The sequence below is a fragment of the Ictidomys tridecemlineatus genome, chromosome 8, assembly GCF_052094955.1.
Source record: "Ictidomys tridecemlineatus isolate mIctTri1 chromosome 8, mIctTri1.hap1, whole genome shotgun sequence".
Lineage (NCBI taxonomy): Eukaryota > Metazoa > Chordata > Mammalia > Rodentia > Sciuridae > Ictidomys > Ictidomys tridecemlineatus.
The window spans coordinates 156,357,778-156,375,558 of NC_135484.1; the positions used below are offsets into that span (position 1 = coordinate 156,357,778).

Genomic DNA, 17,781 nt, shown 5'->3' on the forward strand with positions numbered 1-17,781 from the left:
AAGTCCGCGAGGCAGGAGTCGCGGCGTGATGACGTCATCCCGGAAGTGCGGACCAGCTTCCGGCCGGCCGCTGTGGGGGCCGCTGAGGAACAGTCCGCTTCGCCGGCTGGTCGCTTCCGCGCTCGTTTCTGATCCGGCGCTGGTGAATCTGCGGGGATCCTGAGCTCTGAGCTGGCCCGCGTTTCGTGTTTGTGCGCCGGGAGGCGGGAGGAAGATGGCGCCCGTCACTTTCCGTCCCCGCCCGCTGTCTCCGGGCCCGCTGTGTGCTGTTGGGAATGCGGGGTGCCCTGGGTCCGACGCGAGCGTGGAGCGGCTCTGCGGGGCACTTCCGCCCCAGGGCGTGCCGCGGGGCCTGGCGGCCGCTCCCCCCGGCGGCCCCCGCCCGCTGTGGTCCGTCAGGCCGCAGCGCCGCCCCCGCCGGGTGGGAGAGCTGCGGCGGGGTCCCTGCCTGCGTGGACACGGTGCGGGGGGTGCAGCTCCTTCTCACGGCCTCCCCCTTTTCTTTCCTACCGTCGGCCTCACTTTCACTTTTGCATCCTTTGGCATTGCCGTCCATCCTAGGTGACTTAAAGTTTCTGAGGTGAAAATCGCACACGGCGACGAGTCTCCCTTTTTAGCACTCGAGAGCCGTCCTGATGGTTAGAAGCACGTGCTAAGTCCTCTCCAGGTGCTTGACGCTTGTCTTCTTTCCAGGTCTTGATTAAAATCAAGTGGCCAAAGAGGAGCCTCGACAGTAGTCCCAATATTAAAGCAGAGGAAGAACGAAGGAACACACAGAGGTCTTGATTTGACTGGGAGCAAGCTTGTGACTCTGGCGGACATTTTGTGAGTTATCAGGCTTTCCTGTATAAAAACCCTTCTTTTACAACCTCCCAGTTTTACGTACTTTCAGGAGGACTGACATAAACGTACATCTCTAGTAATAGAGCCATTGCCTGATCTCTTAAATGTCCATGAACGGCGGTGTTTTGACTCTCCTGCCAGGTGTTGAAGGCCAAGTTGGTCGAAAATTAACCTTGTCCTTATTTACTGTTACAGAGTCAGTCAAGATTTGTCAGGGATCACTCTTGGCTCCTTTAGGTTTTCCTCTACCAATTGTGCCAACTGCCAGGATGGCCAGGGTCTTGCTGACCACATGTGGCTTTTCTTGGAAGTATCAGGGACATTTCCCTCTCCAATGACCCTTTGCAGAATGTGCACTGGTTAACTTCCTGTTCTGTAGGGTCTTCTCCATCCTCCTGGTCAGAAGGTTGGCTTACCCATCAGAGTTGCAGGGCCCTGAGCGGGGTCCTGTCCTCTGTGTCCTGGCTGACCTTAGAGGGCAAGGGCCAGAATGTTGGCTGCTCTTTCCTTGGCCCTTTTACTTCCTTGACTTTGGTCTCCAAGTTGGGTTTTAATCATCCAGCAGGTCAGTTTCACCAGTAACTTTAATGTTCATATTTTTATATTACCCCTTCCATTTAACTGGGTTTAGTATAAGAAGTCAGCCATATGTCCTGTTTTGTTCTATAGGTGATGACTCATTATCTCAAATTAACTCAGATTGTTCTATTAGAAGCAGTACTTCAAAACATTAACAGGCAAATGTTTAAAAAGTTCTATAAGGAAAATACAAAATGAAATAAACGAGACAAGAAATTCAGTTTGTATAGTAGCTTTGAACCAAGAAACAATTTCTATAATAACACTAATGAAGCTTTGGTATCTATTTTGCCTCTCCCAAAACACATAAATTTATCACCTCAATCACATGTGATCCTTTACTGTCTTTTAAAACTGTCTTACAACCTTACATGCCTTTTATAATTTGCCCAAACTCTTACCTAGTTTTGTATCCATTGTTTATTTTGAGATCAGAGTAATTTTTATAACAAAAAAAACTTATCTTTTGAATATAACTTTAAAGAGCTTAAGTTCAGCCTTCTTTGAAGCCATCCTAACATGAAGTATGGTGAAAGGCAGAGCCTTTTTTCAGGTGAAGTGGAGTTCTTGGCTAATCTTAAGTAAAGTGTTTTATTTCTGAAGTTGATCTTTGCTTCTTTCTTGAATATCATTTTACAATGTTGTCATATACTTTTTCCTGAGTCCATATGAATATCATTTAACAATCTAAACCTTACATCTGAAACATGAATTGAAACAGAAGCCAAGAGAGTGCCTAACTTTCTTTTTGTGGAAGGAAAAAAAGTGGCTTCCATGTTCCACATATTCAACCTTTAAACAAATTGGGCTCTCCTTATTATCTTCCAAGAATATATTTAAATTTCTATCCCAGCGTAAAAACACAAATTCTATATATAATTTATTGATAACAGTTTACCTTTATTCAGTTATATAACATTAAATGACATTAATAAATCCCTAAATTTGTTATTTTTATATAAGTATAATAGATGACCACTACAGGACAACTTTAGTTTAGAGCACAGCATCTTGGTAAAGTGTTCTCATAAGCTCTCTAATGTAAATATATTTCTGGTCACATATTTTAGGGAGCCAACTATATTGTAATAACCTAAAATAATATTTATTTAACTAGTTATAAAGTTATCATTTAAAAGACACAAACCTGGGCTGGGGTTGTGGCTCAGTGGTAGAGTGCTTGCCTAGCACATGTGAGGCACTAACTTCAATCCTCAGCACTGCATAAAAATAAATAAATAAAATAAAGGTACTGTGTCCATCTATAACTAAAAAATATATATATTTTAAAAAAAAAGACACAAACTTGCCAGGCATAGTAGTGTTTACCTATAATCCCAGCAGTTTGGGGAGGCTGAGGCAAGAGGATTGTAAGCTTAAAACCAGCCTCAGCAACTTAGTGAGGACCTAAGCAAGTTAGGGAGAACCTGTCTCTAAAAAGTATAAAAAGGACTGGGGATGTGGCTCAGAGGTTATGCACCCTTGTGTTCAATCCCTGATGTCCCCCCACCCCACAAAAGCTATAACTCTAATTCCTTTAAGACTTAGTTTCTTTATTTAATAAAACCTAACAGACACAAGAAATTATCTTTTTTTAAAATAAAGGATACAAGACCTTTATTTATTTATTTTTATGGGTATCTGGGATCAAACCCAGTGCCTCAAACCTAGTGCAATCTAGGCAAGAGCTCTACCACTGAACCACAGCCTGGCCCAAGAAATTATCTTGCTAGATAAGAACAGATCAATGTTTTAGACTTAAAATCTAACGTTAGAAAATCTTTAAATATTTTTTCCTGACTGTAGTAAATTACAGCCAACTTAATCATACACAAACATTTTGAGATTTATGTTCCACAAACCTTCTGCAACTTACTTAGACATTCAACTACTTGTTTACATTCTTAGTTTTGTCTTCTCTATTATCTTGGACTTTAGCACAAAAACAAAGCTTTGTCATGCAAAATACCTTATCCAGAAACATACATTTTCATAACCATAACTTTTTATATCTCCCTTCTTTCAGTTGTTGACTCTTTCTTAAATTTACATTCTGGAATTAGACAAACTTATGAAATTTATGAATTTAAACAAATTACTCCTTTTTAAAAAAATATTTTTAGTGTTGATGTACCTTTATTTTATTCATTTATTTATATGCAGTGCTGAGAATTGAACCCAGTGCTTCACACATGTGAGGCAAGCACTCTACCATTGAGCCACAACCCCAGCCCCCCAAATTACTCCTGTTTAATAAGATGAACTACTTACTATTTTTATAGTGCTTTAACCAAAACACAGTTGAAACATTTTTTATTCCTTGCATATAGAGTTACATGTATTAGAATTTTAGTAACCTTGATTTAATTTAGGACCAAAACTAAAGCCGCCTTAAAACTGTTCTTCCATTTACCCACTTACAAAAACATAGTTGGTGGGCCCAAAGAAGTCAAGAGCACTTATACTTAGCAGTTGATGTTTCAGTATTTTAACTTTGCAAATTAATCAGACATCTCTAATGAACACATTCATAAATGTTTATCCCATATGTTAAATCTAATTTGCCCTTTTTAAACTCAGGTTATCGATGGAAACCAAGGCATTAGAAAAGCCTAGTTAACGCTTTAAGTCAGTTATTCCTGCCAAAGAAAAATCCTTAAAAACAATGGACATTGCATTTTAAACATTTTATAGAAACAAATGTTTTCCGTATTGGCTGACCACCTAGAAAAACGCATAAGTTAGTAATTTCAAAGGCATCTGCACTCTTACCAATGTAAATTGACCCTTTAAAAGTTAAAATAGGGTTGGGGATATGGCTTAGTTGGTAAATTACTTGCTTCGCATGCACAAGACCCTGGGTTAAAACCCAGCACCACACCAAAAAAAAAAAAAAGTTAAAATAGAACCTATCACAGATTTTTATAGTATGACCTAGACATGGGAAGGGTATGTGCAGTTGGGAACATTGGGAATAGACTCTATCAGCTATGTGGACCCTGAAATCAAAGGTTCAGGTGGCCAGTCGTTCTCCATGGGGCCAGGTTTATGCCCACCATCACCACTGTGTATTTTTTCTGCTTAGGACTCCTCAAAGGAAAAGAATACTTATGGGATCTTTCCCTGGTTCATCCCTGTCCCTGGGCCTAGAATTTTTATTCTCCGTATTTTGTAGGTTCTTGTAATTTAAGTTTCCCCCTGTGTACTCAATTCACCACCTCCACCCCCTGACTTATTGGAGGTTTCTTGAGCACCCTGATCCCTTGTATGCTTAATTCCCCTTATTGGGGAACTCTGGCACACACCCCATCCCACTTTCCTGGGTATGGTCTCATCTTTCTGAATAGTCTCACACCACCACCCCTTGGGGGGTGGGTCTTGCACTCATGTCTCAGTCACACCCACATAACCTCCAGGATGTCCTGACCACAAAGGAAGTACTTCTTTCTTGAGAATAGATTTTTCTACCTTGGTCCATGTATGGTGTTACCTGGTTGCCATGGTACTTGCTTGGGCTCTTCCTTCACGTTGTTGATCTACCTTTGATTTTGGATCTGTTGTTAGCCTCATGGATCACAATTTACTCCCCCACTTCAAGGTCGTCATAAGGCAGTAGGATGCGTCTCCTCTATGGAGGTAGTCCCCAGGACCCCTTAGACAACATATGGAACCCCATGTTGGACACCAAAATTGTTAGAAATACCGGGGTGCTGCAAGGAATCAAACCCATGCCTAAAAGTAGCTTGGTAAGGCGATCTACTTCTGCCAGAAGGGTGTGCTATCAAATCTGGCTAGGGAGCACACTGGGTAGGCGGTGCACCTGCTTTTATCCCTAATGCAGTGCTGCCCCTTGCCCTGATAGGAGGAGCTCAGGGTTACAATCTACACAATTGGCTGATTTTAATAGTAGGGCAAGCAAAGGGAAAAGATGTAGCTAAAATGGCTACAGTTGGATCTTACATCCCAATTAAGGCTAAATACTCTGTTTTGAGAATGCACCACCAAACTTTGAATTTCTCACAATATGGAGGGAGGTAGGTTTATGTAATGTAATGTTACCTGGCAGAAAGGTTAGCTTATGCTTAATAGATGCTTACTGTATACATTTATCTTGAATTTTCTGCCCATTTAATTAGTATCATTTTAAAGATTTTTTTTTTTTTTTTTTGGTGCTGGGGATTGAACTGGGCCTTATGCATGCAAGGCAAGCACTCTAGCAACTAAGCTATATCCTCAGCCCACTACAATACCATTTTTAATGACACCATCTAAGAATTAATTGATCTTGTGCCCTATATTGGCATTTCTTGGCTGACTTCCTAAACACCAGTGCTAAAATTTGGAATCCCTAGCAAATGTTTCAGTCTGCTCTTGTTGAAATAGATTTTTAAAATGATTGTTAACTTTATTAGTAGTGATAATGGCATTATGGTGCATTTAAAAGGAAGAAAAATTCCTTGTTAAGACATACATACTAACAATAATGTTAAACTTTAAAATACTTTAAGTAGACCAGTGAAACTCCATATCATGTACAACCACAAGAATGGGATCCTAATTAGAATAAGTTATATTCTATTTTTTTATAATATGTCAAAACACACTTTACTGTCTCATATATCTAAAAAGAACAAATAAAGATTAAAAAATTTTTTAAATACTCCAGATAGAAATTAAAGTGGGGAGTTGGGGTAGAGTTGCCAAACAAGTTGATCATTGTTGAAGCTGGGTGGAAGATAGATAGGAATTTGCTATACTTTTGTAATTGGTGTCTGAAATTTTCTGTAGTAAATTAAAAAAGAAATGTTTACCAGCATTCTTCTTGGAATAGAGGCCAAGTAATCCCTCCCCACTTCTGTTCAAGTCACCCTTGGGCACTGCTGAAGTGAATGTGCACCCCCACTGTCATCTCCCTCATGTCCAGTGATTCTGCTTCTGGATCCAGCCTCTCACTATTTCTCTGACAGTACCTCTGAACCTAAATAATCTCACTCTTCTAGAACACCCTGTCTGCCTCCATGCTGAATCCCTGGGTTCTTTCCACACGCAATCCTGAGTTTCCTTTTCTTCAGGTACTGCTTCCTTATCAAAGTCAGGTTTCTTATTTTCCATGTCCAAAGACCCTGTGATGGTATCACTTTCAAGCACACTAAGAAGAAGGTGCAATAAGGACCAAATCATCTGGCACTTATACTCCCATAACCCCTCTACCTATCCATCTTGTAGTCTCTCCTATGCACATGATTATGGAATCTGGCTCTATGTGCTGACAGAGTAGCTGCTTAGTAAATGTTTGTAGAATCAATATCCACGTAGATGAGTCATCCAGCAAACAGTCTCCCCTTTATCTCGAATCCTGGGTCTGGTGGCAGGAACCACATGCCTGTGTGTAATGCAGCATCTGCTGCCTGTGCTTTCCATCCTCCCACTAGAGAATCTAATTCTCCCTGTTTTAATTGTTATTCCAAAAGTTCCTCTCCTCCTCTGCCTTGAAAAGGTGCCTGCCATCTGCTGTCCACCCACAAACTTCTGTCCTTCACACTTTTCATACCCACTGTTGTCTCCTAACCAACCCAGCTCTGCCAGAGGTAACCATTTCTTTCTGTCTCCTGTATCTCACGCTCTTCAGTTCTCATTTCCTCCTTTTCCAGTGACTCATTTCATTACCACTTTAAACAGGTCTAGGTCAGTGGACCTACTATTTACATCTTTCTAAAATCTGTGTGCTCCCTTAGGCACCATGCTAAGGCTCTTACATGGCCGGATTCCATTCCTTCCAGGCCACTACTCATTTCCTCTATTTGCCTTACCGTCCACATAGTCCAGAGTCCCTAAAATTTGACCTGTCTACCTAAAATCTCAACTACACCTATTCCTTGGTAAAAGAAAACAAAAAGTACATAGGTATCATCTTTACCAATCAGGCAGAAGTTCCTAAATATGTCAGTCTTGGTCAAGGTGTGGGAAGTCAGCCTCACATGATGCTGGGCGGAGAAATGCTGTAAAGGCAGTATTTGATACAGTGGCAAATTCATATGCCCCGGGACCTAGCAACTAGACTGCTTCCGATTTACTCATATGCCTGCATGTATTAAATGACTAGATAAAGGTTATACATTGAGTAATTAATTTGTAATTTGCTAATAACCTAAATGTTCCCCATCATGGGATTGACTAAATAAATTGTTGCCATCTATAAGTGACTTACTGTGCAGTTTGGGGTGATTAATTTTATATGTCAACTTGGCTAGACTGTAGTGCCCAGTTGTTTGGTCAAATACCACTTTACCTGTTTCTGTGAAGGTATTTTATAGTTGTGATAAAAATATACAATCAGTTGACTTTAAATTACTTGTTCTCCATGTGGGTGAACCTCATCAGTCATTTGAAGGCCTTAAGAGCAAAAACATGTTTGCAGTAGAAGGTTTCTGCCCCTCATGGCTGTAACAGAAAATCTGCCTGAGTTTCCAGCCTGCTGCCTGCTCTCAAGATTTTGGAGTCAAGATTGCAAAATCAACTCTTATTTGAATTTCCAACCTTTCTCTACAGGTTTCAGTCTTGCTAGCCCCCATAATCATGTGAGCCAGTTACTATAAAAAAAATTGCTTCACACACACACACATTTGCTGCCTCCCCCAACACCTCCTCCTTCCCTCTCTCTCTTCATCTCTGTTTTTCTGGAGAACCCTGATACATGGCTGTGAAACAAATTATGAAGACGATTTATGTGGAAGGATGTCAGGAAATATTTTTTAATGAAAAAGCCAGGTGTATACCAGTATGTGAAAGAAGAACACATGTTTATATTTGCTTATATCTGCACCAAAACTCTGGGAGGACACACAGTGGTTACTTGGGGCTTCCGGTAGATGGAAGATAGGAATGCTAGTTTATGGGTTTATACAGCACTTAGGTCAACACTACTGGTCCTAACATGCTGATCAGGGTTTGAAAAAGGTAGTAATTCTATTGGTCCATGCCACAGTCTGGCTGGCTGGGCAAAGTAGGGGGGGGGCGGGGGGTGACGAACAACTTATGTACATTGATACAGCAGGAGTGGGAGCCGTTTATTGTAGGACAGGAGCAGTATTTATACATTCCACACAGCTTATCTTAATTAACATAAACTACAAACAGCAGTCAACCAATAAGGAATCTCCATAGTTAATGGCTCGCTTTTGTTACTTCACAAACCACTCCCTCTGGCAAAATGCCAGGCGCCATACTGACTTGTTTACAGACTCTAACAGGTCCAAAATTAGCTGATAAGAGTTAACCCACTGGTCAACTCTTGAGTCCCAGCATCCGTCCAGGTCTGCACTACTTCCACTATTCACCACTCAGCTGCAGGCTCACCTCAGCTCTGCCTCACTGCACCTGGGCTTGTGCAGGCTTGGAGCGCAGTGGGGCTCCAGAGGCTGCAGCCCATGCTCTCCGCCTGTGCTTCCGCGGCTGGGGCCCCTCTCTGCAGCTCAACCCCTCAGCTGCAGCTTCACACTGGGAGCAGTGGGGTGGCTGCGTGACTTGGTGGCCAAGCCAAGCCAATGGGAGGAGTTATTAGGTGTTGTAAGGGGGGTGGGGGGATCAGCACTGCCGAACATGCTCAAACATTAGGTGCGGTCCCATCTAAGTGCTGACAGGGTGAAGACTCCTGCCAACTGTACCTCTTAGTTAAACCAGATGTCATCTGTGCCTCTTCCCTTTTCCTCACATACCACATTGATTGTATACAAACTCTGTTGGTGACACCCCAGAACTGTCTCTTCTCCTTTGCTGCCGTCACTGCCTTAATTCACATATGATCTCTTAGCTTTGCCAAAATTTCTGGCCTCTGCCTCTCATCTTTTCCTACTTTTATGTTGCTGCTAGAAATGTCTACCTCATCCTCAGTAGGCCATACAAGACAAGCCTGTCCCCAAAGCCCACTTCTTCAGCCTTCTTGCTGCTTCTAGCATGTGTGCAACAAAGCAGTCAATTTCATCTCAATGCTCCCCTCTGGAAAAGAAGTCCTGGGAAATAAAGTCCTACTCTGGTGCACCTAGAATTCACATGCAAAAAATCACCACCCACTTGCTTATTGAAATGTCCTTCCTTACAAAGAAGGTCCACCTTCTAGGGTTTACAGATGATTAAAGGATACAGCATCTGTTCCCAGTGAAGAAAGGTTAGTCTGGGACACAAGACACTGCTGAATCTGTGTTCATTCCCATCCAAGCCAAACTGCATTGGTCACACTCTCCTAAAACCTTTGACCCAAAAGACAGTTGAGGGAAACAAAGGCTAGTTACTTGTAGTTTCACTTGCTATGTAGCAAGTTTCACAAACTATCAGGTCCAGAGAATCCAGGACACTAGTTTACACAGAGCCATTAACTATGTGAGATGTTACATGATGAGACATGAGCCTCGGTTTTTCTCATCTGAAAAATTGGGAATAAGGGTTGCCTCCCCATCCCTCAAAGACCTACCATGAGAATCTGAGAATCATAGAATGTATGATAAGTGAAATGGCAGATATTTGCTCAACCTTTGTTGAGGTGGAAGAGTAGTCACTGCACTCCTTCCCAACTCTGGCAGCCACAGAGGCTCTCTTCTCTCATCTTCCTATTCTGGGGGCTTCCCCATGTGGGAGAACTTGCCAGGACACTGCATTGTTCAAATTGGCTGATGTGTCCCAGACACTGTTGTAAGTAGCACACGTTTTGTCTCATGGAATCCTCACCACTACAACAGATAAGTTCAACAGTGGTTTGAAAGACATTCCCAGACTTCCTTGATATGGCTTGCAAAGGTGGAGCCAAACTCCCCTGCCCTTTAGGGGGAACTGGACTTACTGACTTCCTACCCGGGAACAAAATGGATGTGACATCTGTGGCCTCAGAGGCCAAGTCACAGCAGGCCTTGTCCTTGTCTCCTTGCCTTCTTACTTAGATGCCTTGCACAGTGAAGCCCAGCACACTGGGGGCTGTTGTTGCAAACACACACACTCATGCATGGACTGCAATCTCTCGTTTCAACTGATGACAGATTGCCCAGTGCCATATTTCCTTACCCCCCACTGCAGCTGTTCCCACCTATTTGCCCCTCCAAATAGGTGCCTTCATTTCCTCTGTGAGCCCACCAGAAAGTTGATCTCTACAGACTCCATGAAGGAGGCACCTTTTACCTGTATGTACCCTCTTGAAGCTTTTTGGGGCCTGAGAGTTAAATTGACATATGACAAATCAACAGTGAAAACATGCAAATTTATTCAATACAAATGTTTTCATAGCATCAGAACTTTCATAAGGAAACAAGGACCCATAGAAGCAGAGTTGAGCATCTAGGTACTGAGTTGATGGAGTACTCCACTGTGAAAATGTGACCAGGAAGGGGGGCTTGGGCTGGAGTGGCTAGTTTGGTGGAGATCACTAGGAAGGTAAGAGTTAGGGTAAAGAATTGTGTGTGCAGGTTTCCCCCAGCCTCTACTTTTCCCTTTGATGACAATGACACTTTCCTTCTGACCTAGGGAAGACATGTTTTGCATTGCAATTTCATCTGCTTTAAGAAGGAAGATCACAGTGATCTTCACCTGCTCTTTCCATGTGACTTAAAATAATCAATATTGCAGAGCAACTTATTTTAGGAGGGTATGTTCTGAATTCCTTCAACTGCACAGGGTGGGAGACAAGAGAGATTGTAGACAAGAGAGATTTATTCTGCCAGAAATCTGGTTATACTAGTTCCTGGAAACTCTGGATGTTATCTTATACATCAAAGAAGGATTTTGCAGGTGTGAGGAGATGACCTGGTTTTCAGGGTGGACCCTGAGTGCAATCACATGGATCTTTATGAGGGAAGGCACAGAGAGAGCTGATGAGATTCAGAAGAGGAGGCAGGTTGGAAAGAGGTGGCCACAAAGCCAAGGTCTTGCCACCTTGAGCAGGTGAGGCATAGTCCCTCCTCTGGGCTTGTAGTGCCTTGACTTTGGACCAATGAAACTGAGTTTAGAGGCTGGGGCTCCAGAACCATGGGAATAAGTCTCCTGCTTTAATTACCATGTCCATGTGTTAAATTCCTGCTCTTTCAGGATCAGGATGGTCACATTTTTCTACAGTTGCCAGGTGCTGGAGTTCCACTGATCTTTGGCTATACTTTCTTCACAGTGCTGGACTCTACCTAAAGGTAGAGTGGGTAAGGGATCAAACAAAGAGACCCCTACCCCTCTTTTGTTCCCTGTCGTAGGCAACAGCAGGGCCATCAGCCCCTCAGCACTGTGATTCCAGGTTTCCCTCAATCTGTACTAGTCTCAGAACTACCCTTCTCGTAGGCCAAGGTAACGATGCGTCCCCTTGATCCTGTTCAAGATGGCTCCTCCAGGCCCAGGCATCTGAGGCAGCGAACACATACTCACAGGACAGGACTGCAGATCTGACCCCACTGGGAGATCATCCATGCTGATCACCTTCTGTCCCCTCTCCACACTGTGGTCACACAAACACACCCAGGACATGAACTCCCCTGACCTTGCCAGTGCTGCATCCAACTTCCCCGGGAGCAAGTGTTTGCCATTAGATGGGCAGAGACATACTGCAGTAAGAATTAACAGTTGCATTTTACAGAGGGAAACGTTGGTGGACTCATTTTCTTCTCAACATCAACTTGTTCTGCCATAGTTTTTTTTTTTTTTTAACTTGCAACTGCCAACACTCTCTAGCATTGACAGACGACCAAATGAAACAGGAAGCAAGTAGTTATGCATGGTTTAACAGTGCATCTGTTCCAATCCAGCAACTAGGCATGATTGTCATTTTATAGTGTGCTTTTGTAAACGAGCCATAATTTATATAGGGCAACAATTTGATTCCTCACACCTGTGCATAAAGATGTCCAGTTGAAAACCCGAGTTGTGCTCCTCAAAGGATTCAGACTGGAGTAGTGGGATAGTCACCCACGGAGGCAGGATGAAGTCTCCCCAGCCATACAGACTTTGCTTCAGAGGTCAAGACTGATGATCCACACATGCACTAAAAGAGTGTGAAGTTCACCATCCATACAATAAGGCTTTCTAGGGGGAGCACGGCAGGCTCTCAGGTCTGAAAATATCTTGAGAGAGTGGGGAGGGACTCCCAGCTCAGGGTTTTATGGTGACGGGGTTGGGCTGATGTGCAGGCCCCTACACGGCTAGGGATTGTGTGGTTTGGACAAACCCACCTTGCCCTGCTAGGACTCCAGGGGAGGGAGCACAGGCCTTCTTACCACTTGCACAGGTGAGAGGTAGTGGGTGGGTGGCTTGAAAACTGTCGGCGGTCCACCAGAAATGGAAGCAGGCCTTTAATTACAGGTGGTTTCTGAGTGAAGGGTTAAGAATCTGGTAAAAGGAATTCATAGTAAGGCAGGTGAAAGTGGATATGTCTCATGTCAGGACAGAAGCCTGGTGGCTCAAGTAAAGATTCTGAAAACCTCATGCTGTCTGATATGTATGCAATCCCTTCTCAGCTGTCTCACCTGTAGAAAGAAGGAGCAGCAACAAAAATCAGGTAAAATTTTTGAAGAGCTCTTTGTCTCAAAGTCTCTGTTAGCTTGGAAGGCAAAGGGCACCCTAGCCTTGCCCCAAGTTTGAGAAGCCGTCCCTTGGGTGGAAGGAGAGGCAGGAGAGACAGCAGGTTTTTCTGTGGCTTCTGCCGGGGAAGCTTGTCCAGATCTTTCTGTGGTGGCCTCCTCTCACCTGCAGTATGGCGGGAGATTCTGCCTTCCATGAATGACCACAGAAATCTCTCTAGGCCCAGTGTTCTCCCAGAGCCTTGCCACTCTCAAGCAGGAGGTGGCTCCTGTTGTCCCACGCCACTTCATACCTGGGGGAACTTTGCTACTGCACCCATGAATAGTCTTTGACAGCAGTGCCAGTGAGCAACTTCCAAGCTGAGGATATAAAAGGTGTGATACCTGTCTCTCTCTCTCAGGAAGGTCACCTCTGAGACACAGCTGCCATCCTGTGAGAAAGCCTAGGCCACCTGGAGAGGAGCCCTCTGGGGTTTCTACCTACAGCAACACAAGTCTCGGCAGAAAGCCAGCATCAGTTGCCAGGCAGGTAAGCGAATGGCCCTACAGGTGATTTCAGCCTCGCCTTCAACCTTGCACCTGATCCCTGAATAGCCAGGGTGGAACAGAGCTGGATCATGCCCTCTGAGTCCTGTCCACCTGCTGGCCGGGAGTCCATCAACAGAGCAGTCATCCGTGCACTTGGTGTGAGTCGCTGGGCCACCAGAGGAGCTGGAGCTCACTTACCATGTCCCCAGGAGGCATCATCACCTCCTCACCACAACCACATGCCAGCCCCGTTCATCATATTATGAACCGTGTTGGATCTTATTTATGATTTTTATTGTGGTGAGACACACATAGGGTTTCCCACTTTGATGGCCTGCATTCAGGTGGCATTAAGTACACTGCAACCTACAGCCATGGCTGGGCTCTCCAGAACCATTCACCGTGCCCAACAGTCTGTGTGCATCAAACAGTGACCATCACCCTGTGACCCTGGAGCCTGGTAACTGCTGACCCCCCGTCTGTCTCCATAAGCTACAGGTGCCTTGAAGACAGGGAATCACGGGTGTTTGTCCCTTCCTGTCTGGCTTCTCTTAGCACGTTTTCAGAATTCATGGATGTCCTAACATGTCAGAACCTCCTCATTTTTAAGCACCTACCATTTTGTTTGTTCATTTAGATGTCAGTGGTCACTTGGGTTGCTCCCATCTTTGAGCTGTTGGGAACAATACCACTACGAATGTGGGTGTATAGTATACAACAAGTCACTGCCAAATTCAATGTCATGGAGATTTTCTCCCGTTTTCTTCTAACCGTTGTGTGATGGCACTTATATTCAGTGTTGCCAGGTGACCTGCATGTTTTGATAGGGGTGGCACTGATTCTGGAAACGACTTTGGGTGGTGTTGTCCTCAGTGTGGAGTCTTCCAATCCATCTGGTAGGTTCCTGCTCAGGAGGCGTGAGCCACCTAGGAAATTAAGTCTAAAATAATCAGTAAGAAATAAAGAGAGCCAGAAATCAGATATAAAGAGGGGAGTGTCTGAAGGGTCTTCCAGTCCTGATAGGAGCTGTAACTAAACAACTGGGAAAAGGCCCCAGTCCTTCATTGAAGGGGGAGTACATCAAAGGCAGGGGAAGTGTTTCAGCTGGAAGTGTCTTGGTTCTGCGCTAGCTTCTCCTCGGTGTGGCAGGGTCTTGCAGTAAACAGCTTGATGGGCGTTTTGGCAAGCCACATGCATCTCCGAGAGGCTGAGTGGCTTCATTGGGTCACCCAATCTCTGGAACTATGCTAGTACTTGACAGGGAGCTTGAACAGGGTGCCACATGGACTGGGCATTCTCAGACCAGTAGAATCTGACTGGGAGTTCCCAAAACCAGGCTTCCCTGCCTGATGGCTTCAACATCACTCAATTTACGCATGGCTCAGTTCACACAAGGGTTACAGATGGCTTACTTCCGGTGATTTAGGTCTTTGATCTCTTTTGAGTGAATTTTTGTGTATGTTGTAGCCAAGGGTCCTTATTCAATCTTTTGCATGTGGTTTGCAGTTTCCCCAGAACCATTTGTTGAAAAAAAAAATTATCCTTTACTCATTGAATGGCCTTGGCAGCCTATTCTATTCCATTGGCTCAGAGGTCTGCCCTTACACCAGTATCACAGTCTTGATTACTCTAGATTTGCAGTGTGCTTTGAAGTCAGGAAATGTTTAAAAATTTTGTGAAGTTTTTTTTTTTTTTTTTTTTTTTTTTGCTATTTGGGGGGTCTCACGATTTCTGGAGGGAGAAAAAGCCACCACTGGGATTTTGATAGGGATGACATTGAATCTGTAACTCCTTTGGGTGGTGTTGTCCTCAACAGTGTGAAGTCTTCCAATGCATTAAACATCAAACGTCTTTCCATTTATGACTTAATTTCTTTTAAAAATTATCCATTCTTAATGTATAGCAGTGAAATTGATTTTTGTGTGTCAGTTTTGTATCCTATAACTTTGCTGAACCGATTTAGTAGCTCTTTTGTGTTTGTGTGAGATCTTTAGGGTTTATTATATATAAGATCATGTCATCTGTGAACAAAGATAATTTTGCTTCTTCCTTACCACTTTGGATACCATTTTTTTTTCTTTTTTGACTAATTAGTCTGGCTAGAATTTCTAATTCCATATAGACCAGATAGTGGGCAAATCAGCCATGCTTGTCTTGTTCCTGGTCTTTTTTTTTGTTTTTCTACATTTTTTAATTGGGATATTATAGTTGTACATATGATGGGATTTGTCGTTACATATTCATACATGCAGACAATATAACAATATAATTTGGCCAATATCGATCCCCTTTACTTCTCTCCTTCATCCCCACCATTCACCCCTTCGTCCCTTTCTAATACAGACCACTCTTTGATTTTCATGAGATCCACCCCCACATTTTTCTTTTTCCTTTCCAGCTTCTGCTCATGAGAGAAAATATACCACCCTTGACCTTCTGAGTTTGACTTATTCCACCTAAAATGGTCTATAATTCCATTCATTTTCCTGTAAATGACATAATTTCATTCTTTATGGCTGAATAAAACTCCATTTTTTATATGTGTCACATTTTCTTTATCCATTCATCCATTCTGACTGATGTGAGATGAAATCTCAGTGTAGTTTTGATTTGCATTTCCCTAATTGCTAATGATGTTGAATATTTTTTCATGTATTTTTTGGCTGTTGTATTTCTTTGAGAAGTATGCGTTGAGTTCATTTGCCCATTTATTAATTGGATTTCTAATATTTTGGTGTAAAGTTTTTTGATTTCTTTATAAATTCTGGATATTAATTCTCTGTCAGAAAAATAGCTAACAAAGATTTTCTACTATTCTGTAGCTTCTCTTTTCACATTGATAATTGTTTCCTTTGTTGTACAGATGCTTTTTCAATTCCATAGCAACCCATTTATTAACACTTGGCCTTATTTCCTGAGCCTTAGGTATCCTATTCATAAGGCCATTGCCTGTGCCTATATGTTGTAGGATTAACCCTACATTTCTTCTAGCAGTTGCGTAGTTTCTAATTCCTACATCTTTGATCCATTTTGAGTTGACTTTTGTGCAGGGTGAGAGATAAAGATCTAGTTTTTCTCTTCTACATATGAGTAACCAGTTTCCCTTGTGCCATTTGTTAAAAAGACTATCTTTTCTCCATTGTATGTTTTTAGCACCTTTATCAAGGATCAGATGACTGTAGATGCACAGGTTTTTCTCTATATCTTCTAATCTGTATCATTGATCAGGTGCCTATTTTTATGCTAGTCTCATGCAGTTTTTGTTACTATAGCTTTGTAGTAGATTTTTGAAGTCAGAAATTGTGATGCTTCTAGCATTATTTATTCATTATTTTGGATTATAATTGTTTTGACTATTTGGGCCTTTTATTCTTCCATATGAATTTTAGGACTGATTTTTCTAGTGCTGTGAAGAACGTCATGGATATTTTGATGGGTGCCACATCAATTCTGTATATTCCTTTTGGTAGTATGGTCATTTTAGCAATATGAATTCTGCCTATCCAAGAACATGAGAGGTCTTTCCGTCTTCTGAGTTCTTCAATTTCTTTCTTCAGTGTTCTATAGTTTTCATTGTAGAGGTCTTTCACTTGGTTAGCTTTATGCCTTGTTATTTCATTTTCTTGGGGCTATTGTGAAAGCAATTGTTTCCCCGATTTCTTTCTCAGCAGAATCACTGCTGGGATATATGAAAGGTATGTTGATTTTGTAACCTGCTACTTTGCTGAATTTATTCATTAGCTCTAACAGTCTTTAGGTACAGTTCTTTAAATCTTCTTGGTATAGGATCAAATCATGTGCAAACAGTGAAAATATGACTTTTTCCTTTTTTGTTTTTATCCCTTTTGTTTCCTTCTCTTTCCTAATTACTCTGGCTAGATTTCCTAGCTCCATATTTTAAAAAATATTTAGTTATAAATGAACACAATACTTTATTTTGTTTATTTTTTGTGGTGCTGAGGACCAAACCTAGTCCCTTACATTTGCTAGGCAAGTGCTCTATCACTAAGCCACAACCCCAGCCCTCTAGCACTATCTTTATTTAATAGGAGTGGTGAGAGTGGACATCTTGTCTTGTCCCAGATTTTAGAAAATGCATTCAGTATTTCCCCATTTACTATGAGGCTGGCTTTGGATTTTTCATATATAGCCTTTATGATATTGAGGTAGGTTCCTTACATCTCTAGTTTTTTCAGTGTCTTTATCATGAATGGGTGCTAAATTTTGTCAAAGGTCTTCTCTGCATCCGTTGAGATGATTTAGTGATTTTTTTGGCCTTAATCCTCTTTAG

At 42.5% G+C, this 17,781-nt stretch overlaps 1 long non-coding RNA gene across 1 annotated transcript in view; it reads left to right on the forward strand.

Annotated features, from left to right (window-relative positions):
* Positions 1-17,781, forward strand: part of LOC144366409 (uncharacterized) — a 43,897-nt gene that overhangs the window by 14,368 nt on the left and 11,748 nt on the right. Inside the window, exons 2-3 of the long non-coding RNA XR_013425513.1 lie at positions 694-825; positions 13,364-13,491. This is a non-coding gene — a long non-coding RNA (uncharacterized LOC144366409). The remainder of the gene's footprint in view (positions 1-693; positions 826-13,363; positions 13,492-17,781) is intronic.